Source organism: Ambystoma mexicanum, chromosome 8 (genome assembly GCF_040938575.1).
Source record: "Ambystoma mexicanum isolate Mex_15411 chromosome 8, UKY_AmexF1_1, whole genome shotgun sequence".
Lineage (NCBI taxonomy): Eukaryota > Metazoa > Chordata > Amphibia > Caudata > Ambystomatidae > Ambystoma > Ambystoma mexicanum.
In genome coordinates this window covers 638,055,719-638,081,361 of record NC_090929.1, presented here as the reverse complement: position 1 = coordinate 638,081,361, position 25,643 = coordinate 638,055,719, and the positions used below count along the sequence as shown (strand labels likewise).

At 45.9% G+C, this 25,643-nt stretch overlaps 1 protein-coding gene across 1 annotated transcript in view; it reads right to left on the bottom strand.

Moving 5' to 3' along the window:
* Positions 1-25,643, bottom strand: part of UBXN10 (UBX domain protein 10) — a 298,259-nt gene that overhangs the window by 238,509 nt on the left and 34,107 nt on the right. The window lies entirely within an intron of this gene.

The window sequence follows — 25,643 nt, the reverse complement described above, 5'->3', positions numbered from 1 at the left end:
GCCAGACGCTAAGAGAACACATCCAAGAATACTGGGCCATTAACAATCTCCCCGGAACAAATATGGATACACTATGGGACGCCCACAAGGCGGTCATTAGGGGACATCTCATAGCGCTTAAAACACAGAAAGAGAAGGCGCACCGCCAGTGGGAAAAAGAATTAGAAGAGCAAATTGGGGCGATACAAGCAGAACTAATTCAGACGCCCACCAGAAAACTCATGCGAACGATGAGACATGTTCAGGGGCAATTGGAAACACTCAGAACGAAAAAAGCAGAAAGGGCATTACTCTATACGAAACACTGGTATTATGCAAAGGCAAACAAAGCAGATAGACTCCTGGCAAGACAGCTGAGGGGAAAACAGCAGGCCCAGACAATACGAGCTCTGAAAGAAGAAGGCCAACTTAGAACACAGACGGAAGAGATAGGAAGGATACTAGGCAGATATTACCAAAAATTGTACTCCTCCGACCATCCGAAGGAGGACCTGCAAGAAGCCTTCTTGGCCGGGGTCCACCTCCCCGGATTGACAGAAGACGATAGACAGGCCTTCGATAGGGACATCACCATAGAAGAAGTATATGCAGCAATACAGTCCCTCCCGAATAACAAAGCCCCGGGCCCGGACGGGTACACCGCCATATACTACAAGACATAAAGGGATATCCTCACCCCGATACTCACATCCCTGTACAATAAATTTGGGGAGAAGGGGGATCTGACACGGTCTGAACGAGGCAAAAGTGCTGGTCTTTCATAAAAAGGGAAAAGAAGAGCAACTCCCTACCTCTTACCGCCAGATAGCTTTAATTAACCTGGATGCTAAACTGTACACGAAGATCTTAGCGACCAGAATGGCCCTAGTACTTCCCAGGTTAATCCACCAAGACCAGTCAGGATTTGTTCCAAACCGGCAGACACACGATAACATCAGAAGAGTCCTACACCTAGTTGGAAAGATAGGCATCAAACAAACCCCTGCAGCACTGGTAGCCTTAGACGCCGAAAAGGCGTTTGATCGAGTAGAATGGTCTTACCTTTTTCGGGTTCTGCAAAAGATGGGAATGGGCAAGGGTTTTTTAGATAAGGTTAGGGCCAACTACAACTCCCCGTCCATAAGGATAGCGGTGAATGGAGGGTTATCGGACATAGTGTACCTAGGCAGAGGGACGAAGCAAGGGTGCCTGCTTTCCCCCCTTCTATACGCTATATACTTGGAACCTCTCTCTTGGCAAAAATAAGGGATTTGCCGGAGGTGAAGGGAATAGAGATGGCGGGGCTGACCCATAAAGCGGTGGCCTATGCTGACGATATGTTGGTGGCCCTAGGAGACCCAGAGAAGTCCCTCCCACACTTAATGGAAATCATAGAACGATTTGGAGAGATTTCAGGGCTGAAAATAAATAGGCAAAAATCAGAGGTGTTGATTCTGGCAGGGAAAAGAGAAAAAAAAAAAAAAAAAAGACACAGCGGCCACAGACTGTCAACTGAAAATTGCCACCTCGGGCGTCAGATATCTAGGAATCACCCTCACAGACCACATAGACAAATTGTATTCCCACAATTACCCGCAAATCCTAGAAAAAGTCAAAAATGACCTGCTAAAATGGAACCCGTTAGCGATTTCCTGGTGGGGGAGAATCACGGCAGTGAAAATGACAATCCTCCCCAAGCTAATGTATTTGTTTCAGGCCCTCCCGATAAAGCCCCCCCAGGCCTTTTTCAAAGCACTTAGGAAGGCGGTTTCCAAATATATCTGGCAGAACAAGACCCCAAGAATTTCTAATGCGGTATTGACAGCTCATAGAAAGGAGGGGGGGATGTGCCATGCCACACTTCAAAAAATACTACGAAGCGGCCCAGCTGTGGGTCATGAGGGATTGGATATCGGAACAGGGGGAGAAAATCTGGGAAAGGCAGGATAGGGCGGTAGCGACAACATCCACCAGGCACATGCTATGGATCAATAAACGATTCCGACATGCAAACACCCACATTAGCGAAATAATGAAGACGGCATTGGGGGTATGGGACGCCGCCACGACAAACGAAACCCTGACCAAGGATCCCGCCCCATTCATGCCAATATTTGGAAATCCCAAATTGCCCCCTGGATTGGGCAAGGGAGCGTTTCGCAAGTGGGAGGAAGGGGGGTGCAAGATGGTGGGAGATGTGCAACAGAATCAACAGATCAGATCCTTCGAGGACTGCAAAACTCTTTTGAATCTGACACCAAAAGATAGATATAAATATGATCAGCTACATCATTGGCTGAGCACTCCACGTATAAAAGAAGCACTGACTAGGGACTTGACCCCCTTTGAGAACTACATCATGACGCACTCTGGATCTCATACATTTGTTTCCACCACTTACAAATTTATTAATGCACTGAAGGAACCTACCACATGGCTATATATGAAGAAATGGGAGAAAACCCTGGGCTACGCACTCTCCAAATAGAGGTGGGAATACTTGTGGGGCTTGATGCCAAAACTGACAAGAGCCATCCAAACGAGAGAAATGTGGGTGAAGATGATGGTGCAATGGCACTATACACCGGAGAAACTGAATATGATGTATGCTACCTCCCCCAATAACTGTTGGAGAAAGTGTGGCGCGCAGGGAGATTGGAAACATATATGGTGGGACTGCCAGAGGATAAGACCATACTGGGGAGAGAGAAAAAAATCAAATGATGGGAATGTTCCCGGGAACAGAACACCTGGGAGAGGAAATATGGCTAGGGGGCTTTTGGGATCCAAAACACAAAACGCTAACTACCCCGCAGAAAAGAAATGTTATGGGCCTCCTAATAGGAGCATGGTTGGAAATTGCTAGAAACTGGAAACACGAATCCCCACCATTGGTTGTTGATTGGACGCAAAGGGTCTGGTCACATCTGGCTCTAGAACTAATAACTTATAACATCCAAGGGGATCATGGGAAATTCCGGGAGGACTGGGGAGGTGTACTGGAATTCCTTCAAAAGGAATATAAACAACAATGGTACCCACACAATATAAGGCTATTGGACTTATTCACGTGAACAAGGAAAATATCTTCCGATGTAAAACATATACAGACTGAGTTATGCAGGTTGGGGGGGGGGGGGGGGGGGATTTCTTTGTTTTCTTTGAATGAAGTTCGATGCTTGATCCTTGTATGGTATGACATTGTGCCAATAGAAACTTAATAAAAACATGTTTTAAAAAAACAAAAAAAAAAAAATAAATAAAATAAAAAATCTTCATGGAACTAACAGTACTCATGATCTTTTAAGATCTTCTTGGAATAGTTATTTATGAATATTATATGTTTGGACGTGTTGGTGATTTTGTTAATCACTTTTCATATGACCTCATTTATTTTATTTAGTATGTCACTGGAAGTTTGACGATAGTTAATTTTTTTTACTGAAAGAGTAGTTTATTTTTTAACAGAATGTAATGTAATATAGAGTACATGAAGGGTAAAGGAAATATGTCGGTAAATGATAGGATTATGATTTGCAACAGCCTTTTAAATGCAAGCACCTCTTTATTTTGACTGTAGCATTTGTGCCTTTTTGTATGTTGATGGTGACAGTTTAGAATGAAAAAATGTAAGCTTTAAATGAAACGCACTCTGTAAATATTAACAATACAGTGTAATAATATTATATACATACATTTTTTAAAGAAATATAAAAACAATTGCAAAATGGCACTTTAAGATAAGGTTGTTGGCATTGTCAAACTACAAATTGTACTGTTGTAGTTGAGGTACTGTCTGTAAAAATCCCTTGTATTGTCCGGATTCACTGGGGAATTGCTCAAAAATGGCTCGAACCACACAGGCAGGTGTTACTCGTCGAACGCAGAATCCCAGTCTTCCAAGAATCCACCATGTAAACACTCGATAAGCCACAAGCTTGTACCATCTGACTAAGAGATACATAAATCGTAATTGCATTTATTTTGTTTGGAATGTCTTCTAAAATATAAGGCATTGGAATAGGAGGAAATATTGTTTTTAACTTTAAAGTAAAAGAAATGTAATTGTTAGGTCGTTAAACATAATGTTTAGTTTAGCTTGAGCATAGAACAAGACCTTTTTTCAAATATAAGAAAAATTGTATCAGTGATCCATCCAAATTATAATGTAGAAGGAGAACATAAAATGTTAGCGGCCTAGGTTCTCGAAAATACAACGTACAAAGAGGAAACGTACTTGGATTACGCAGGCAAACTGTTGCTCTAAGTTCGTGCATCTGGATCATCATCATTCGCAACACAGATGTTGTAAGGCAGGCTGCCCTGAATTTATGCAGCCGGGTAACGCATAATGGTGGTGTGTCTTCTTTGGCTATGTAGGCCAAGCAGCCAGAGTTTTCTCTGCAACAGCATTTCTCCACCAAAGTTGGCATCACCTGACATCGATGGCAGGTACACCATGTGGAAGCTTCTTCCATGCGACTAGGATCAGGCTCCAGTGATTGATCGTCACGAATTTCATCAGATTAACCATCATTTTGGCTTCTTTATCTCTATCAAGAATTTCCTCTTCTGCATACTTGAGCTCGTATAGGTAAGGCTGAATTGTTGACATAATTCCTGATTTTGAAGAAGTATAAAATCAACAGTGAGAAAAATAAAAAGGTTTTTGTTTGGATATAGGAATGAAATGAGGTTTTACTTTAAAAGGCAATGTAAAAGAAACATGAGAGAAGAAACAGACATGTTACAAAAACCCATAGTGCAAAGAAAAGAGGAATAGGCAAACACTTCGAAATTTTGCATGGGCACATGTAAAAAAGTCATGCAAATATAGAATTTTAATATGGTTTGTTAAAGGCATTTATAAATTACAGAAACGTTTATATACAAAGCGCTTACACAGTTAAATCATTAGAGGTAGTGTAACTACCTCTTCTCAATATGTCGTTCATGGTAGATAACTGAACAGAGCAAAAATAACTTGTGGAGTCCTGGAATGAAATACACCGATACTAAGGAAGGTTTATAGTGACATTTTCGAATTACATAATGTCGAATGCAAAAATGTCGAAAAAAATGGCCGAAAGAAATGTTTTTCCAATGTCTTTTTCTTTTTCTTTTCTGTTAGAAATGGGGGGGGGGCTTTCCCCCGCCAACCCCCTCTTTTTTTAACCCTTTTTTTAAACGCACAAAAGCAACAACAAAAAAAAACATGTAAATAAAAAAAATTACATTCGAAGAAAAATAAATGTTGGCCAATTTCTTTCGACATTTTTGTCATTCGACATTATGGATTCGACATATTAACTGGACACCACTAAGGAACAAGAGACTCCAATGTTGTCTGATAAGAAGGGTTTGTTGATAGTTATCGAGGTAAGAGGCGTCTTGACCGTTCCATGGATAGCGCGCACAGAGGACGTCGACATGAGACGTTCATTGGCATTGTGAAAAGTGGCATAGGCGTCTAGTGAGGTCAGCTTGAGGGGCGAGTGATCTGAATTACTGCTGCCAGGGTACTTGAGCTTAGGTCATCAATGGATAACATTAGCACAAGATGGTGGTTCCTGATCCATACGTTTTGCATGTGTAAATGTGAGAAAAGAAACAAGGTAATATGCATTGGAAAAATGTTTAGGATCAATAGATATATGCTCACAAATACATGCCTGATCGATAGGACTAATACATTTACAGAGAGAACTTCCCTCTTTACGTCCATGTTGTTTCATTCATCATGAGCAAACTCTATGTGGATGGGTGTGGTCCTCTACCAAGAGACTTCCACTTTGTCATTCAAATCTAAAGCTGGGTGGTGTGAGGGGTCAGTACTGCGAGGGGGACAACAGCTTGTAGTTTTCCCAAGATTAGATAGGTTATTAATGAAAATGTTTGCAAATAAAGCCTTGCTTGCCCTTATCTATCAAGAAATTCCCTACCTAGTCTAAAGGCTAAGGGAACAACTCCTAAACATAGGTAAACTGGCCCTCGCTTTAAACAACAAAACATTCAAAGAACAATAATGAAACAAAATAAGATAATAAACAAGAAATGAACAGTATCTGGATGATCTTCACCTGTCCTGGGAATTCCCTTCCCCAAAGTTAACTTCAAAATGTTCAAAGGAAATGAAAATTCTTGAACCAGTTCTCATCAGTTCCAAGTCCAACCAAAGTTCAAACAAAAATCCACTCGTAGCAATTCTCTGGTTTTGATTGAAAAGATCCCCTTTCAATTCCAGCCAAGAAAACAGCATCAATGGTAATCCTGTATCACTTCTTTCCAAGATTATTTACCACAGTTCAAAGAATAGGTATAGAACTTCTTTATTTTTGATTTTATTGAACATTTGTATGGCGCCTATACAACAGAAAGTTTTTCCAGGTGCCACAAGACTAAAGGAGAAGTGGAACAGAGGAAAAAGAAACATCAATAAACAGTCCTACTAGGCCTTGAGACATTCGGATTGTGCAAGTGCAGCAAAAGGAAGTGCAGAGGGTGTGTGGGGGGGGGAGGGCAGGTCAGGGTGACGAGAAGGTAGGGGGGAGGGGATGAAAGGAGGGAAGGGGATACTGAGGGATGGATAAGTGCTAGGGGGAGCCAGGAGGGCAAGTGCACAGGGAGAACAGGGTAAGTGTAAGCTAGTGCGAAGAGGGGTGGACCAGACTCTGTAGTGAAGTAAGGGACTGGTGCCCCGAAGGCAAGTGCTGGTAGGAGGGGGTCAGGGGTGCTGAGGCAGACTGATTGAGGGAGGGCTGGGCCCCTATATGACTCAGAAGGGACCAGGCAGCCACTCGCACGGGAGGGGGGAATTTGCAAGGAAGGGGGGAGCGGGAAGAAGTGGGGAAAAGGGAAGGTCTTGAGAAGCTTCCGAAACTTAAGGAGATCCGGCTCAAGTCTGAGAGGGGTGGGAGGCAATTCCAGAGGGAAGTTCCTGCTGAAGAGAGAGAGATCTACCTCCAACTCTCTGCTTGGAGAAAGCGTCCAACCTGCAGAGAGTTAGAGCTAGAGGACCGAAAGGGCTCTAGCCAGGCGGTATTTGGGGAGAGAAAATTGAATGTAGCGTGGTCCCAGGCCCCAGAATACCTTGTGGATGATGCAGAGGGTCTTGAATTTGATCCTCGCAGCCACCGGGAGCCAGTGGAGATTTTCTAGGGCTGGAGAGATGCAGCCCCTGGTCTTAAGGCCAAGGATAAGTCTTGCAGTCCTATACTGGATTAGTTGAAGAGGGCAGATGGAGGAGAGGGGCAGATTGAGGAAGAGGCTGCTGTAGTAGTCCTGCCTGGAGAGAACCAGAGCGCTAGAGTCATTCATTTTCTGGGGGAAGCTGAGGAATGGGAGAATGCCTCCGAGGTGGTGAAGCTGAAAGTGAGCCTTCTTGGCAAGGTCAGAATTATGAGGATAGAGCGGATTCGAAGAGGACACCCAGGCTTTTCTGCCTCACAAGAGGGTGAGGGGAGTGGGCCCAAGGAGGGTGGCCAGAGAGTAGGGGGGTGGGGGGAGGAGGGAGGCGTTCCAATGAGAAGGATCTCGGTCTAGTGGCACCAAGACCGAGATCACCATGCCTGAATAGCAGTCAGGCAATTGGGGATTAGAGAGGAAGGAGAGGGGGTAGAGGAGGGAAGCTAAAAAGGAGAGCCAAGTGTCATTATATAACACTGGAAGTGAGCGGAGAATGTGTTGATCAGGTGGGCAAGAGGGGCAAGGTAAAAGTTAAAAAGCCACTGTGCGAGGATAGAGCCATGAGAGACGCCACAGGTAGAGAGTGAGGTAGAGGAGAGAAAAGATCCCATCAGAACCTGGGAGGGTCAATTCGAAAGGAAAGAGGTCAGCCAAGCCAATGCCCAATCTATGATTTCCAGAGTGCCACAGAGTCAATTCAAGAGGTTGACATGATTGACACTGTTGAAGCCAGAGGGGAGAGGAAGAAGGATGAGAATGGAAGGAGAGTTGGAGTCGAGGTTTGAGAGGAAGTCTTCACAGGTCTTCAGGAGAGCATTTTCCATGCTTCTGGCTGCTCTGAAGCGAAACTGGTGGTCGTGGAGACAGCCAGCAGAATCAGTGTGGTGGATTAGTTGTGAAATTACTAGCTTCTCCAAAGGCTTGCCCAAGAAGGGGGTAGTGGAGATAAGGCATTAGTTAGCTAGACAAGAAGGATCTGTAGATTGCTTTTTTAGAAGGGGGTACACAAGGAAGTGCTTGAGTAAGGGATGGGAAGGAGCCAGTGGCAAAGGAGTGATTGCATAACTCAGCCAAAGAGGGAGCAAGGGTGGCAATATTGTCCTTGATAGTTCTAGAGGAGCAGGGAAGCACCTGTTTAGATAAGACTTTGAAAGAGCAAACAGTTTTGATCACCTCATCCAGTGCTATGGGTGAGAACGAGGAGAGTAGGATGGATGGAGAGAGAGAGATCCCTAGGGAGGCCTAAGTGCAGGTGGAGGAGGGAGGGGAGTAGAGGAGAGCGAGTACAGAATGTCCTGTGTTTTGGTTGTGAAGTGGGATGCCAAAGCCGTGCAGAGGGCCTGCGAAGGGAGAGGAGAAGTAGAGACTGCAGTAGGATTGGTGAGTCCCTTACAGATTTTGAAAAGTTTGGCCGTGTTGTTGGTTGCTCCGGAAATGCGGGCTTTAATATGGGCCCACTTCTTGGACCGGATAGATATAATGCCTTACGAGCAGGTGACAGGCCAGTTTGTCAGAGGATGTGCGACTAGCCAACCACTTCCGTTCCACAACTCTGCACTTGCTTTTCTGTGAGTGCTAGAGCAGAATCATACCAACTGTTGCACTTGGAGGCGGGTTTCATGCGAATCCTCATCGCAGGGGCAAATATGTTGAAGGTTTTGGAGATGGAGAGGTGAAGATTAGTAAGGATTGAGTGAGAGTCATTAGCAGTTGTGGGGGTGGAATATAAGAGGCAGCAAAGGCGGCTACCGATACTCGCTTCATCAGTCAGATGACGGAGAAGGAGTTGGCAGTGCAGGTAGAGGATTAGCCGGGGAGTCCAGGAGCTCCAGGTGAGCGGAGAGGAGTGCAGAGGGTGAGAGGGAAAAAAAGAGTTTCAGAGGCTGCAGAAAGGTAAGTCTGCATCCGGAGAGTCAAGATGGATGTTGGAAGTCTCCAAGAAGGAGAAGCTTGAAGGTAGAAGTCAGGAGAGAAAATGTGAGGTTGGCCCACACCGATAGGAAGCGGGAGACCGGCCTAGGAGTCCTGTAGATAGTAGCGCGAGTGATCAACAGGGTAGGAGAGAAGCAAAGCTTGCAGACAAGACATTCAAAGGAGGAGTAGGGTTGGATGCTTATAATACAGGCAGGGATCCATTGAGGGAAGACAAGGGCCACTGGACTTGGAGAGGCTCTTGTAGCCCTCAGGAAGAAGAGCGTCAAAAGCAGTGACAGAGCGGACATTGAACCACGTCTCGGTGAGCGCGAGGAGGTCGAGGTCAAATTCTTTAAGGAGGTGACAGATGTCAGCAGAGCGTGCATTGAGGGTAGCTAAGTGAAGCTGGTTGCCACCTTTAAAGGTTTTCCAAAGAGGGGTACAGGGACGAGGTACCACTGCCAGAAAGGGGGTGGGGGATTGGGATGTTTAGGGTGGAAAAGGGAGGGCTAGCAGGAGAAGGGAGGAAGTCAATGAGAAATGGTAGGAACCTGTTGAAAAGGAGGAGGTTGGGCTAAGAGCCCTGGGCCATGATAGTGCCATTTAAGTAGACCTTGATGATGCACCTATACAGGTGCATGATCCAATGGGAAGTGTGCCAAGAGCACGCCCCATCTGGTTCCACCATTAATGGGAGAGGACAGAAACCATATGGTGAGTCCATAAGTCAGGAGAGGGAACGACAAAGAGAATGTCTGGAATAGTATGACTTGAAAGAGCATTGACATATGTGTCGGCGATGGGCAGACCTGGGTTTGAGACCAGGAGACCCTTCTTAAACTGTTTCCTACCAGGCTTCAAAAGAGAGGGAGGATAGGTAATGGCAGTTAGAGTAGAGAGGGGAAATGGAGAGCACCATAGGGAGATGTGGGGTCAGACGGATGAGCAGGGGAGGGAGAGAGATTGAGAGCTGCATAGTGCACAAAGAACTCATCAGGCTACCTAACAGCCAAGCAGGCACCGGTGAACTAGGTACTTCAACAAGATTTGCACAGGACAGCAGATTTAAATGCACAGATTTGGGGTTCAAACACCTAAACAACGTCAGTATTAGGAATCAGGAAGAGCACACAGAATGCAGCAGGACTATCAAGGTGCAAGGTTATGATAAACATCTAGATTCAAGGTTCAGGCATAAAATGCAGATAAAACGAAGTGCAGATTTTAAAAATCACATCTAGGTTCGAGATTCAAGTAAGGCACACAGAATGCAGCAAAACTATTAAGATGCAAGTTTAAACTTTAGATCTACAACTTTACAATTGATGCAGTACATTTGGTATATTTGTCAGGATGCCGCTCTTTGGGTTGCGGCTTCCCTTCCAACAACAATTCTTCTACTATAGTTACTATCGGAACAGTCACTCTTGCCCCACAGCATGCCACTTCTTCGTACCACTTCAATGTGGCATCCGCTGACAACTTTAGACACTATTACAGTTGAAGTAGTCCTGCTTCTATTTCGTACTTCAGAATTATTAGGTATGTAAGGACAAGACACTTCGACCTCTACAGGTAGTCCAGGCACTCTTCCTTTCTAGGAGTTCTAAGAAAAGGGGCAGCCGTCTTGCCTCTTCAGTCTGTCTCACTGCCACAAATAGAACCTGCCTCTGCCCCACGACTGTCTTTCACTCATCTTCAACATTACAGGCTACTTCCATAACTTTCTTTACAAGCATCCAGCTCCCTTCCCCAGCTTTAATTGCACCTTCTCTGTTCAAGTCACTACCCAGAAGTTGTATTGCCACTCTTTCAAACTTGTATCAGAGTCCGCTGGACCATTAGTAACTTCCCAGATTAGGTGGATGGGTTTAAACCGTACTTCTTTGACAATGGAAAGGTTTTGCCTCTTGGCTTGGGTAATGAGTGTTCTCCTCATCACTGTAACAACTTCTTGAAATAGAGGAAGACAAGTTGGTATACTGCAAGGTTCAGTCTTCACACGCGACCACTCTAAGATAGATCTTTAACCTTAAAAGGTTAGCAAGTCATTGTATTCACATAAAATATCACAGAGATGATTTCGTACTTCTCTCGGGAAACATAAATGGCCACACGCGATCTTGCTTTGATGCTGTATTCACTTAACTCTTGCAAGAAGTCAATGTTAGTTTTTGGAATGGTTTTAGCAAGCATTCCCTTTTCAATTAAGGACACACAACCACTAGTAACAGAAAGAATGTTCAACAATGGATGAAATGTTCCTCAGTTCTCCTGCGAACACTATGACTCAAAATTAGTGCATGCGCTACATTTCCATTGTTAAGAATTGGTTTCAGAGCAACAAACCTTTTACTCGCTTTAAATATACGTGAGTAGAGCTCGTCACAGTTAACGGCAAGGCTTGCTGAAAGAACCTGAAAGCAGAGCTTCACTCACCGGCTCCAGAACACTGGTTGCAGGTTGCTTCGCTTTCCCTGACTTCCTCGACTTCGGCTACTACTTTGGGCTCCCTTGGGACCCACACCCTTCTCCAGCGCGGGTGTCTCTGGTTAGGCCACGTTGATTGGGGGTCTCCTTTACTCCCGAGTCCCTCGCCTTGCCTTCTGCCTCTGGACTTGAGCTTCAGCATGGTCATGGCTCTGCAATCACAGCAACTCAGCGCACATGGAGAACACTTTACTCTTAGCACGTCTTCCTCGTTGCAGCCACGGCAATCCAGGTATTTATTTATTTTATTGTATTTAGTTCTAACAAGAACCTTAACAATCAATATTATTTCATTTAAATCTCATACATATAAAAATATACAATATTTACAATTTCAATTATATAGTTTTCACAATTTAATGATTTGGCATCTCATTCAGATATAAAGTCCAGCATCAAATTAATTTCCTAAACACATAGCACATATATAACATATGCATGAATGACATAAGATTTCCCAACACCATTCATTAATGCAGCAGTACACATTTATTTTTAATCATTGAGATAGCTGACAACCCTTCTCCACACACTATATAATGCCAAATGGGACATATTCGAATCAGACTTTAGGCAAAAAGGTCCAGAACTCTTCAGATTTTATTGCGTCAAGCTCGTGGACCAGATGCCCCAGCATAACCATGTATAGCGGACCCATACAAGGACATTCCGTGAGTACCTGTCTGACAGACTCTAAATTGGTTTTAATTCGGCACATTCTATAGAATCTTTCCTCCTTTGGGAGTTTCATCCTTGCGCCTACCACCGCCCGAACAGGTAACTGGTGTGTGCGCATTTTCAAGCCGAATTTACAAACTGCCTGGTTGGGCAAAGTAACAGGTAAAATTCCAGTTTCATGTACCAATGCACCACCCGTACTACACAATCATAGCCTTTCAATTTGGAGAGGCGTGCATAGTTACACTGCCAATCCCATATAGCTAGCCGACTGTCAAACACTCCTTTCAGTGTTAGATAATCAGAGCAATGCTTCAGATCCGGGGCCCAATCAATCGCAGTACAGAGTCAAATGGCTTGGAGGATCCCCCTGCAACACCAGGTCTGTAGGATTTCCCCAGCATACCCAGTAATGGGCAGCTAGGACCAGTGATGGCCTTTAACATCAAAGTGCCCCTACAGCTCAACAGTTGGGATCTTAGAGACAATCGGCCTAATTCAAGACCTAGGTACTCAATGGAAGTTGCTCTGGATAAATCCAACACATTTCTCCAAAAATAGGCCTCCTCACTTCAAGCCAATTTAGATCCTTCATCACCAAAGCCTTTAACCCATAGAAGACTGAGGGACAAAACCGCCTATACAGTGCCAGAATACCACCGAGAGAAAAACCAGCATGTTCTTTTGCAAAGTTCTTTGTCAAGGAAGTAATTTGTCTTGCCATCCTAGTTTTACTCTCGATAGTGTCCCCGAAGCCCCCTGCAATTGACCTTTCTAAACCAAGATATTTTTAAGTATCCATGTAATCCACGGGACCTATGTTTGCGACAATCCCCCACCTATTCCTCTTCTTAGCAGAAACCAACATTATCTTAGTTTTGGTCATATTGACTGAAAGCTGGTTCTCTAAGGCGTATTCCCCCAATTCGTTTAATAAGGACTTTATTCAGGTCAACAAATGATCAAAAATTGCCATCAGTGTATAACACTGCCCAAATCTGCCAAGCCCCAATCTTTGTAGAACACCCTGCTCTGCACTTCAGCCTGGCCAGGAGAGCTGCCATGTAAATATTGAACAGCCGGGTGGGGGTGAGGGGGGAGGGCAAGCATACAACCCTGCCTCACCCCCTACTAATTCTCATTAATCGAGACACTTAGCCGTCATCGCCCAGTCGAATCTGGGCCGTGGTATCCTTGTGCAGGGCCATAAGTACCATAAGTACTTCTAGCAACCAGCTCGGACAACCCCACCTTTACAACTTAACCCAGAGGGCCCTCCGGTCCACCTGATCAAACGCTGATCTAAAGTCCACAAAAGCTATATAAATGGAAGGACTTTGATGTTTTTTTGCTAAGGCTATTAAAGTGTCCAACACTCGAATATTATGTATTGCACTTGAACCGGGACGAAAGCCTGTTTGAAAAGGATGCCTAATGTTCTCTTTACTCACCCAGGAGTGGAGATGTTCCAATACATACGAGGCATACACTTTTCCCATTATGTCAAGTAATGATAATAGCCTATTGTTCGTCGGGGATAATCCATCCCCAGTTTTGTAGACCGGTACCAAGATTAATTTCTTCCAAGAATCTGGAATCACCCTAGACCAGTGGTCTTCAAACTTTTTTGGCCTGGGATCCCCCGCACCCCCCCACTGAGCAAAATGTGGGCGCCCCCCCCCCCCAAAATGCCAAATGGCTCAGTGAGCATGTGCGGCTGGGGAACAGAACTGAACTGTCAAATGGAAACAGTATTTCCCTTCGACAGTTCAGCCTGGCTCCTGGATAATGGGTGAGGGGGCCACTGGGCGGACGCTCCCTCGCCCATCATGGATCAGCCGCCAGGCCTATAGGGCAACAGGGAAATGGCCGTACCAAAAATGCAAAATGCTAGTGTGGGCCAGTCAAAATAGGCCACTTTTTTGAGCCAATGTGGGCCAGTTTGACGAGTTACTTCCCTATGCAGCTAGTAGTTTTGACCATTGTTACTAAATACATATTCTTTGAATATCACAATTTGCTTACATTTTAACAAAAAACAACCAATTGGGTACTATGCAAACAGTCTGTGACTAAAGGAATGAATATCCATTTGCAACTGCGGGCCACTTTTTGATTGGTGCCGGAGATAGTTTTATGCTCCAGTCCGACCATGTGAGCCGCCCATGCCCATTTCCACAAAAAAAAAAAATAATGTCATGCTGGGCTCACGCACCAGAACCCGCCACCCTCCCCCCCGGGAATGTGGCCGTGCCCACACAGTTTGAAGATCTCTGCCCTAGACACACACACCTTATCAAACAGTGGCCATAGAGTACCCACCCACAATTCTACATCACCCTTCAAGGTAGCGGCATTGGGTCCCGGGGCCCTTGAATGTTTCAATTTTGTGAGGTGCATGCACACATTTTCTACAGTGAACTTAACTGGGCATCTGGTGCACAACACCATGTGGGGCTTGAGCAAAGACACTGCTAATGACCGAGAGACTGCTGTCCATTCCTAAGAGGAAACTTTTAAGAAGAGACTTAAAGAAAGTCTTTTGAATTGGAAGCCAACGCCACATGGTCCTCCTACTGAACCTACAGATCTAACATCTTCTGAGGAATGAGCAATCATTCAGCGTCTAGGGGAGCTGTGTCCTTTCATGTGGATTGGCACAGCCATTGGCATTCTGAGTCTGAGGTCTTTGTATTTCCACTTGAGATTGGACCCATGGATCCACAGACTTTTAGGACTACCAAAACGTACAGAGGAAGCATGCATGTGGAGGAAGAGGTGGGGGAGGCACAATAGTGGTGGTGCACAACACCATGTGGGTTTTGAGAAAATTCACTGCTAATGACCGAGAGACCTGCTGTCCATTCCTTGGAAAAATGGTACTGGCACAAGAAGAAGCGGAGCCCAGGGGGAGAGTCTCTACAGGAAATCAAAGTGTAGCCAAGGGACCCAAGTCTCGTGGAGCCCCAAGACGTTAAGCACAGAGAATCCAGAGGGGAAAGTGAAGCAGACAAGAAGATTGCAATGAGCCAGGAAAGTTTGTCAGTGTTTAATAGAGTCTGTGAGGGACCATGTAAGGAGGCACATGGAAGGAAGCCCATGCAAGAAGAGGAGAGGGGAGAAGAGGATACATAAGCAGAGAGGGTGCCCAGCAAAGAAAAACAAAGCAGGGAAGTCTGTAAGTGGACTCGAACCCAAAGAGCAACAGGACTTCTGTAACCAACAATAGTGAGAGAGCGTTTGATGTTCCCAACAGTCATCAATCCTGCAGAGACACGTGAAACATTTGGAATGCTAGGAAGCCACGACAAATAAAATAAACATTTAGAAAGTAAGAGAGAGAGAGAGACAGGTGCACATTGGGGCCTGTAGTCTACTATACTGTAGAGAGATTTATAATTAGAACGCTTAGGAAAAGAAAAGACAGGCCTAGTCAGAAAAGCTTAGAGTGAGAGCGATGAAGGACTGTAGGGCACAATGCCACCTACATACACTGAAATCTTTGGTTTAAAAGTCTTTCAGAGCACTGTTCTCTACATTTAAGTATGACTGAAAGTATTTGTCGAAGTAATTAAAGTGTGCAGTTGTCTAGAGTCATTAAAAGTATTCCTTTTGGGGGGCGCTGTTGCGCACGTCGAAAATGGCCGCTTAAACCCGAGGCTCCCGCGCTGCCTCTACATCCTGAACTAATAAATCCTCATTCCGGCTGACTGGTTTGTTGTAATTTGGTTGACCTGCTGCGGCCGGGGTCCTGCACGGGCGGTGGAAGTTTGGGCCCGAAGCAGTCCTGCGTTTCCGAGATCTACCCCCTCGAAGTTCCTCCGACAAGGGCGTTGCTCCCTGGCCGGCTCCCGACTCCGGAGGAATTCACCCGAGTGCCGCGGCTGCTGTTTCTTGGGGCCTGCGCTGGGCGGAGCTCCCCCTCCTTGGCGCCGGAGCCTGCCATCGGACGGAGAGGACTTGGAGGCCCGGTGCCACGCCGGATGGTCGATCTTTGTCCCGGCCCATTCCTAGCCCATCGCTGCTGTTTTGGACCCCCTCCCCTCGCCCTGATCCTTGCGGCTTCTTCTGGTTCGCGATCCTGTTGCCGCATAGCCCCGCGAGCCGGACGGGCTGCGGGTGGTGCTGTGGGCCGCTCCATCTTGAAACTTGGCCCCCTGCTCTGCCGCCTGCTCCCCTCTGGGCCCCTCCGGCAGGATCGACCGCTGGGCCCGTATTCCTGCTTCTTCTTCGGGCGGCGTGCTTCGGATGCGCCCGTGCTGCTGAGTGACCGCTTCCAACCTGAGACGCCTGGAGTGCTCCGCTCGACAGGTGGGGCGGCGACCGGCGCAGGGGGTTTGCCTCCTGAACTTCTGATTCAGGGCTGCGGTTCCCCTGCCTCTCTAGACCCGCAGCATAGTTGCTGGTTGGGCTACAATCCACTCGTTGTGCTGTGTCGGATCCCCGCTCGCTATAACTATTACTAGTTCCTCGTTACATTGGATACACGGCCGTTCTGATTCCTGCTGGGGGGTACCTCTGGGAGCCGTAATACTGAGTGTCCTGAGGTGAGCTGGACATTATTGACACGGGAGGATACAATCCATCCTTATCCCGCATTCAGTTGTGGTCCCCTCGTGTCCGCTCCCGTAGGTGGGGGCCTCGATCCTGCAGAGCACCTGTTTCAGATCCAATACACGAATAGAGTTGCTACGATCATGGGGGAACCTGGCAGATCCAACAGAGCCCCTAAGACCCCTGGTGGCAGGAAGAAGGGCCCCATGGACACATTCACCAATGCGGTCAGTCACTCTGAGCCGGTTGACACCCAGCGGAGCGGGGGTGAGCAGAGCGAGTGTGAGGTGCTGGACAGAGAGGATAAATTGGCCATGCTAGTCCAGAACGGCTTTCTGGCTGTAAATACCAAACTGGATGGGATAGTTGCTACTATTGGTTCCCTGAAGGCCAGAATCGATAAGGAAAGCGCGCGTGTCACTGAGGCGGAAGGTAGGATAAGTACTACCGAGGATACTGTTGGTCAGCACAGTCGTGACATAGCTCATATCAAAGACACTATGAACAAGCTCCAAAGTAAGTGCGAGGATCTTGAGTCTAGGTCCAGGAGGAACAATGTCCGAGTGGTAGGTTTGGCCGAATCCTTCGGCAGGGGCCAAATGGAGAAAAATATGGAAGAGCTGTTTAAGTCCTTATTTGGGCCCAATGCATTGTCCGAACACTTCCTTGTCGAGAGGGCACACCGCACCCTAGCGCCGGCTCCCAAACCTGGGGCACCACCGCAAACTATAATTGCTCGTCTACTAAATTACAGGGACAGAGACACAATCCTTCGTTTGGCCAGAGAGGCGGGCACGCTGCTCTATGAGGATAATCGCATACATATCTACCCTGATTTCTCCGCCTCTGTCCAGGCTAGCAGACGCTCGTATGAACCGGTCAAGAAGCTCCTCAGAGAACGGCAGATCACATATGCCATAATGTTTCCGGCCAAAATGAGAATTCAACACGCTGGTAGATCGCACTTTTTTGAGAACCCATCCGAAGCCCTATCATATATTGAAGCTTCTATACCCCTCCCTCCAAGAGGAGAGCGACCTGCCCTGAACAATGGACCTCGGCCAGCAGACTAGGAAATGCACACCTTCATGTTTTGGCACTGAGCTATTGTGGTCCCCAAGGCATGGGCCATTCTGTTCTGAGATTACAGTCAGCCATCTTCTGTGAGTGGTGGCGTTGGAGACCTGGGATGGCGGCCATGTGAGGCAACATGACTACCCCGGGAGTATTCCACAAATTTGGGGTTGCACACTGTCGAGTTGGGGGAGACGGTGAGGGTGGCGGGTGGTTTAGGGGAGGGAAAGGTTGGGACTGTTTGTTTCGAACCCTATGTTGTAAAGTGAGTAGGCCCCCCCTCTACATGGGTCACAGCTTTGAGAAGGTTCTTTTGGGAAGTTCATGTTGGTTACTGTTGATACTAGTGGTCCGGAGCTCACTGACACGGTCTGAGATGCATGATACTATGTCTGGGGGTTGTCCGCTACTACCCACGCAATCCTTTCGTATAGCACTCCTCACGCTCTTGTTATTACCCGTTGGTTACATTTCCTGTGAAGGTCTGTTCATGCTCTGAGGGTTAAACTTATCTCATGGAATGTGAGGGGACTGAACAATCGCTCGAAAGCCAAGAAAGTGGGAAATTACATTGTCAGACATGGTGCCCAAATCATTATGCTACAGGAAACCCATACTATGGGAAATGATAATGAGGTCATCATGCCCGGCTGGGGCAAGTCCAGGTTCTATACCAACTATTCATCCCAGTCCAGGGGGGTTGCCATTCTTATACACCCGAATCTTGGGCTCCGGCTTGAGGGCCATAAACTGGACCCTTTGGGCAGATACGTCCTTGTCTGGGGCTCGATAGTGGGCCAACGGATACTGTTGGTCAACACATATGGGCCTAACATTGATGATCCCACCTTTTATGCTGATGTATATCAATTGATCGCTGCTGTAAATAGCCCTACCATAATCTGGGGAGGAGATTTCAATGTCACCATAGATCCGGTGCTTGATAGATCCAGCACAATTGCGAGAGCACCTAGCAGGGCTTCTCTTATGGTACAGGATGTTCTGTCTCAGCTTTTCCTTGAAGATGTCTGGCGGGTTCTCCACCCGACTACGAGGAGTTACACGTACTATTCATCGGTACATGATTCCGAATCCAGAATCGATTATTGGTTTGTCTCCCCCTCTCTAATTGCTGGCACAAAGGCATGCGAAATACTAGCCCGCACACTATCTGACCATGCCCCTATAACACTTGAGGTCGCTTTTCACAATATCCCTAGACCCCCTAGGAGATGGAGGATGCCTGAGGGATTGCTGCGGGACCCCGGGACGGTTGAGGGGCTTCACACTGAGATCGCTGAATTTCTTGAAATCAACATAGGCTCAGTCGATAAATACTCCACTGTGTGGGAATCCTTTAAGGTCTGGGTCAGGGGTGCGCTATTGTCTAAATCTTTTGGCCTTCTTAAGGGAGTCAGGGCTGAACTGGCCCTGACTGAAGGCAAGCTGAAACTACTGGAGGACACTTATTCTCGCACCCATGACAAGAACATATTGTCCGACATACAGACACAACTTCAGGAATTCAGTAGGTTGGCCTCTAGAGAAGTGCAGTACATGGCATCCCCTGTCCGAGCCCGCAGATATGGCGAAGGAAATAAAGCGGGCAGGTCACTTTCCAACTTACTCAAACAAGACAGGCACCCGAATCGTATTACAAACATACAGACACCTGGGGGTACGGTTGTAGTGAATGAAGACGAAATAAATGCTGAATTTGCGGTGTTCTATGAACGATTATATAGTAATAGAGATACTAAATCCGCCACCGAGATAGGGAAATACCTTGCGGCACTTAAGATTCCAAAACTCCAAGAGGAGACCCGCCTTGCACTAGACCAGCCTCTTACTACAGATGAGATTGTTGAGGCGATTAAAGATTTAACGTCCAATAAAGCTCCAGGATTAGACGGCCTCGGTGCTGAGTTCTACAAAGAATTTAGTGCGGAGCTTGCTCCGTTGTTGTTGCGGGTCTGGGAGGAATCCCTTCAATGTAATATACTACCTCCATCCATGAGAGAGGCGTTAATAACTGTTCTCCCTAAACCGCGACGTCCCCCCCAGGATATGTCGTCTTACAGGCCACTGTCTCTGATTAACACAGATGCCAAAATATTCGCCAAAGTACTGGCCAGCAGGCTTTTGCCTGCGGTCCCCACATTGGTCCACCCTGACCAGAATGGGTTTATCCCCGCTAGATCTACGGCACTTAACCTACGTAGGCTCTTTGGAATACTGGCCCAGGTTGACCCAGGCAGGAACGCTGTTGCCGTATCATTGGATGCTGAGAAGGCCTTCGACTCTGTTTCCTGGGCCTACTTGCTGGCAGTGTTGGAGTCGTTTGGGATGGGCCCGAACTTTATTAGATACGTTCAGTTGCTTTACATGAAACCCGGTGCCCGGGTGCTAACAAACCAAACAATCTCTGATATGTTCATGTTGGGACGTGGCACTAGGCAGGGCTGCCCATTCTCGCCCATATTATTTGCCCTGACAATAGAACCATTGGCAATCGCGATAAGGCTTCGACACGCCAATAAGGGCATTAACCTGAAGGGAGCCACACAGCTAATATCCCTATACGCTGATGATACACTCTTATATATTCGTGAGCCCGACAATAACCTACCCCCCATACTGGCAGAGATTCAAGAATTCACTACATACTCTGGATACACCATAAACAAGGATAAGTCGGAGGTCTTTCCTCTTACACCGGCAACAACCTGCCCTGTCTCTCTGGGCGGGCTGAAGTGGTCCAGCGAGTCCATCAGATATTTGGGTATACTTGTCTCACATGGGAAGAATAGATTATACACTGATAATCACGATGCCACGCTACAGGCCTTGAAGACTAAACTGTTATTGTGGGACCGCCTTCCGTTATCATTGCATGGCAGGGTAGCAGTCCTTAAAATGGTAATCCTCCCCAAATTACTGTACCTGTTTGTGAACATACCGATGTGGCCGGGAAGACTATTTTTCACCAAACTTAGGTCTATGGCCACGGCCTTCCTATGGCATGGACAGACTCCAAGAATAGGATGGGAAAGGATAACTAAACCATACTCTGCGGGTGGGCTGGCGGCCCCTGATTTTGAACTTTATTATCATGTATCCCAGGCCCAGTTCTCTAAATATTGGTATTCCAGGGATGGGGGCCCCCCACATGTAGATATAGAAGAACTTACCACGCTACCCACGAACATACAGTCTGTCATTTTTGATGATCGTTACAGGGATTCATGTGATTTTAACCCAGTCAGTAGTACGGTCGCGGCCTGGCGGGCAATATTCAAGAGGCTGGGACTGCCGTGCCTGTATAATCCGGAGGTCTCTCTATGGAGTTACCCTGGTATCCCCCCAACATATGACGCCTGCCTACGGTCGGCCTGGGACCCTGACGACGAGATGTGCTTGGGTGATATGTTTATCGATGCAAAGTTCGTGACCCTTCAGCAGATAACTGGGGCTCTGGGCAGGGGCCCACTTAGAGTTCTCCAATACTATCGTATGAGATCGGCCTTTCAGAAATACTGGGCGTCTTTCCCCGATGAACCCCCTACACACCCTTGCGTTCAGATGATCACATCCGGAGGCCGCCTAGGTGTGTCCAGTCTATATGCCATGGTACAAGCACACTCGCCCACGCCTGGTCCTAGCAGAGATAAATGGGAGAAGGATCTTCAGATCCCTATTGATGATAAGACTTGGGAAAGGTATTGTTCACTTACTAATAAGGTTTCCCTAAATGCTGGGCTACGAGTAATCCAATTTAAAATTCTCAATAGATTGCACTACACCCCGGCCAAGTTAGCCAAGTTTGTCTCAAGCGCTCCGAGTCAATGCCCAAAGTGCAGAGCAGACTACGCTGGCTCGTTCCATATGTACTGGAGCTGCCCGGTGGTGGCTGGGTTCTGGAGGGAGGTGGCAAATATACTGGAGGAGATCACACAAATCCCCCCGACGCTGTCTCCACAGAAATATTTATTCGGGGACATCGGAAAATGTTCCGAAAAGACCAGAAGACTGTTTAATATCACATGTGCAGTGGCCAAAAAATGTATTCTGCTTCAATGGAAAAATCCGTCGCCACCCACTGTGCAGCAGTTTCTCCGAGAACTGGTCTATGTGAATGAGGCTGAGGAGCAGTTTGTTCTCACACGCCCTTCGGCCTGCAGACCTAAGGATATTTGGGGTCCCCTTAGAATGTTCCTTTGTGATATGACCTCTGATGATGACAGCGACACTTAGACCCACCGCTCTGGGAAAATGTATACTATATGTACTGTGTTCCTCTGCAATACGTACCATGATGATTGCGATCTGTATGTTGAAGCTCTAGCTGTGTTTTGTGTTTTTCTCGACCACTAATAAAAAGAGTTTTAAAAAAAAAAAAAAGTATTCCTTTTAAAATCTATGATGTGCACAAAAGGTTAAATACAAGTATAGGTGAAAGCGGTTGTCTTAAAGCCCATGGGGGCAGGGGAATTGAAGCTCAAGATTCATTGAAACATTATTCATAAAGTCTGTGTAACTGTAAAATGATGTCAGACTTTCCAGGAACACAAAGGCTGGAGGAGTGTGCAGACTTTTGAAATTGGGAGACCAGGAGAGTCAAAGAGTTTGGATACTAAGAAAAGAGTATAAAGTTGCCAACCACTAACCAAAGTGCCTTGAAGCACTTCACCTGTGTATAAGAGCTGTATAAATAAACAATAAATAAAACCCGGTGTTGAAATGTATCGTCTAAACTGTTGATTTTGCTCCGTCTTTTATGTTGTGTGAAGTAATAAAGCCCACCCGCCTATTGATTTTGTGTGTCAAGCACAAAGACCATTCAAAGTAATTGTTCTTACCTGCCACCAGCACTGAAAAGCTCAGGAATGCGAAGTAATGTTCATGAACCTAGTTGTTGCTCTGTGCCTCTCGGTGCTGGACTTGATGCACTGATCAGTTGCAAGCCAGTGATATGATCTACAGGTGACACCATATAAATCCAAGTATTGTGAAATGTCACGCAAGTCAGAACATTGCTAGGTGACCAAATGATGCAGCACAGCTAGAAAGTCCCTGTATTAATCTTCCAGTCACAAGGAACCCCTGTAACGCTGCTCCACTCTCAAAAGGTCCTTGAAATACATTTTGATGAAGTGCAGCAGCTGGCATGCACCAAGACCTTGTGCCGAAGGGTGAATACTTTCTCCACAGGCAAACAAGATGCTGATCAACTAGATGGTCTAGTAATGTAGCATCACCTCTCCCTTTGCTATGAACCAGTATTGAACCTCAAGGTTCCAGTTTGTGCATGCAGGTTCGCGAAACCACTCACTACTAAACACTGATGGTCTTGTAAATTTGGTGGGTCCTCTGTGATTCGATTGTGCAGAATGCAGACTTGGGTCTGGCTCCTGGAAGCAAATATGAGTGGGCACCACGGGAGCATTCATTTGTTTGATATCCTTAAGTGTCTCTGATGTAATGAGTCTTCAAAGAAATTAGGTTCTGTGTACAGGAGCCGGCTGAAAAAGGTTTGGAGACACCCAAGCCCAAAAAACAGTGGAAGCAAAATGATTAGGTGGAATACCCAATCATACTGGCGCTCTCTGGAGTCCCAGTACGGGTTTTACGTAAGTTGCAATTTGCTGTATGCAATTAGTGTGAACATTAGGGATAACTCATAAAAAAATTCATAAAAGAATTCAAATAGTAGTAGTTTTTAAATGTTGGTTTTATCTGTCAAACCAAAGTTTTTAGAAAAAAGTAACAAGTAGTCACTAATATTATTCTTAGTGAGGAAGAGTATGCCACAAGTCACTCCATCCTTAGACTTATATTATGCCAATGCATTTCGGAATACAACAATTCCTTCATCAGGGCAACTCTGATCAATTTAAACATCACATGTACATGTAATTCAAACCATATCATGATAAGTATCCATATGTATCCAAAAAGACACGTGTTTGTAAACATAAGCATCAAAAGTATTAGGAAACATAATGTTGCACATACCCAGTCGTGATGTAGGCAGAATCAATAGGCAGGTCAGAAATGAAAAAGAAATAAGCAAAAACAGATCAGTACTGCGGTGAGCAATTGTGTTATGTGGTCAAAATGGAAGGAAAATGGTCCGTTACCTGGAACAGGTAAATCAATAATGGCGTATTCTAAACTTCAAAAACGGATCGCTGTACCGGAGTCAGCGTCTGTGGATATGAAGCTAAGTGTTAGGGAGCCTTACAGAGCCTGACTAAAGGCATCTAGTTTCAACCCGCGTTAAAAGTAGCTTACCGTTTCTTAAAAACGAAGCAGAGCTGTTCCCTCAGCGTCTGCTGCAAGCAGACTGTCTTCGTTGCATCGGCACGTTGCCGGGCAACCCTGTTTTATGGGACACGTGATCGCGGCTCCTCGGTGGAGGGCGCGAGCCGTGTCTGCAGTCGAGCCAAAGGCCTTGAATCTGGTACAAAAATGTAATTTACAAGCATCCTGGGCTGATACTAGGAAAAGTAATCATATAAAAGGGAAAAATCTGAAAAACCGGAAATATTTAACATAGAAAAAATACTGGAATCCATATCTAAATAGGAGAAGGTAAGTCATACGGAAAAAACAACAACAATAGTGGCTGTTTCATAAATCCCAACCAAGTGGCTGTGTTATACAACTGGGACTCCAGAGAGCGGCTGTATGATTGGGTATTCCACCTAATCTTTTTCCTTCCATTGGGTCTGGCTCCTGCCCGATATTAAAACCGTTGAAACAGCAGTATGCTCTCCTTTAACAATTATTTCTGTATGTATTTGAGACTGGATGTTGATTGATTAATCTAATTTACTGTATTGAGTTTCATATACAGATCTGACTCCACCCCACCCCACTTCTAATCTTGAACAATCGATTAGCACGCATGACAACCTCTGGAATACACTGACTCAGAGCTGAACATGGAAAAAAAGCAAATAAAACGCCTAAAGCCACCACCACAAAATAAAATCTTTGGAGAAGCTGAAAGATAGCCCTATTCTAAAAAGAAAGGCATGACAACATGCACATTACTGGAAGTCATTTATGCCAATGCATTGTACCGCAAGCTGCCCAAAACAATTCATCTTCCAAATATTTTTTTATTGCAGCTGGAACAGTAATGGCAATCCCCAAAATTTCCCATGGCAAGGATCAAGTGAAAATTATTGCCAAGATACATAACCTCCAGCCTCGGCATGCCCCCAACTACCTCCAAAAAAGGGAAAACTTTACACCCCATCATACAGCCCAGGTCCATTTTAGAACCCAAAATGAAATCTTGGCACAGAGAAGAAACCTAGTTGAGTGTACACATGTTCAGTGGCAGGGCCCTGCAAATGGAAAGTTCTCATGCACACCAACCGATCTGTATCAATCCACACATAAAACTCTACCAGTAACTAAACTTGTTAAGTATTCTTTCACAAGCAACAAGACAATCAGTACACAAAAATTGCCCCATTGCTGAAACACACCCACAATCTCAATCTAATATCTGTAACTGTAAGAACTGAAACGACCTGGGTGCCCGAAGTTTATACGAACTGTACAAATCATGAAATTAAAAGACCATCTTCTCTTAACTCCGACAGCTCCTTCTTGCAAATGAGGAAAAGGCTAACAGTGACATGTCTGAGCATGTCCTACAAAGATGTGCGGTTTTGCTGATGCTCGGTATTGGAGGTGGCATGTTGCTTGGTATGTAGCCAGTATTTTATCCACCCCTCGTCCCCATGGCAAAC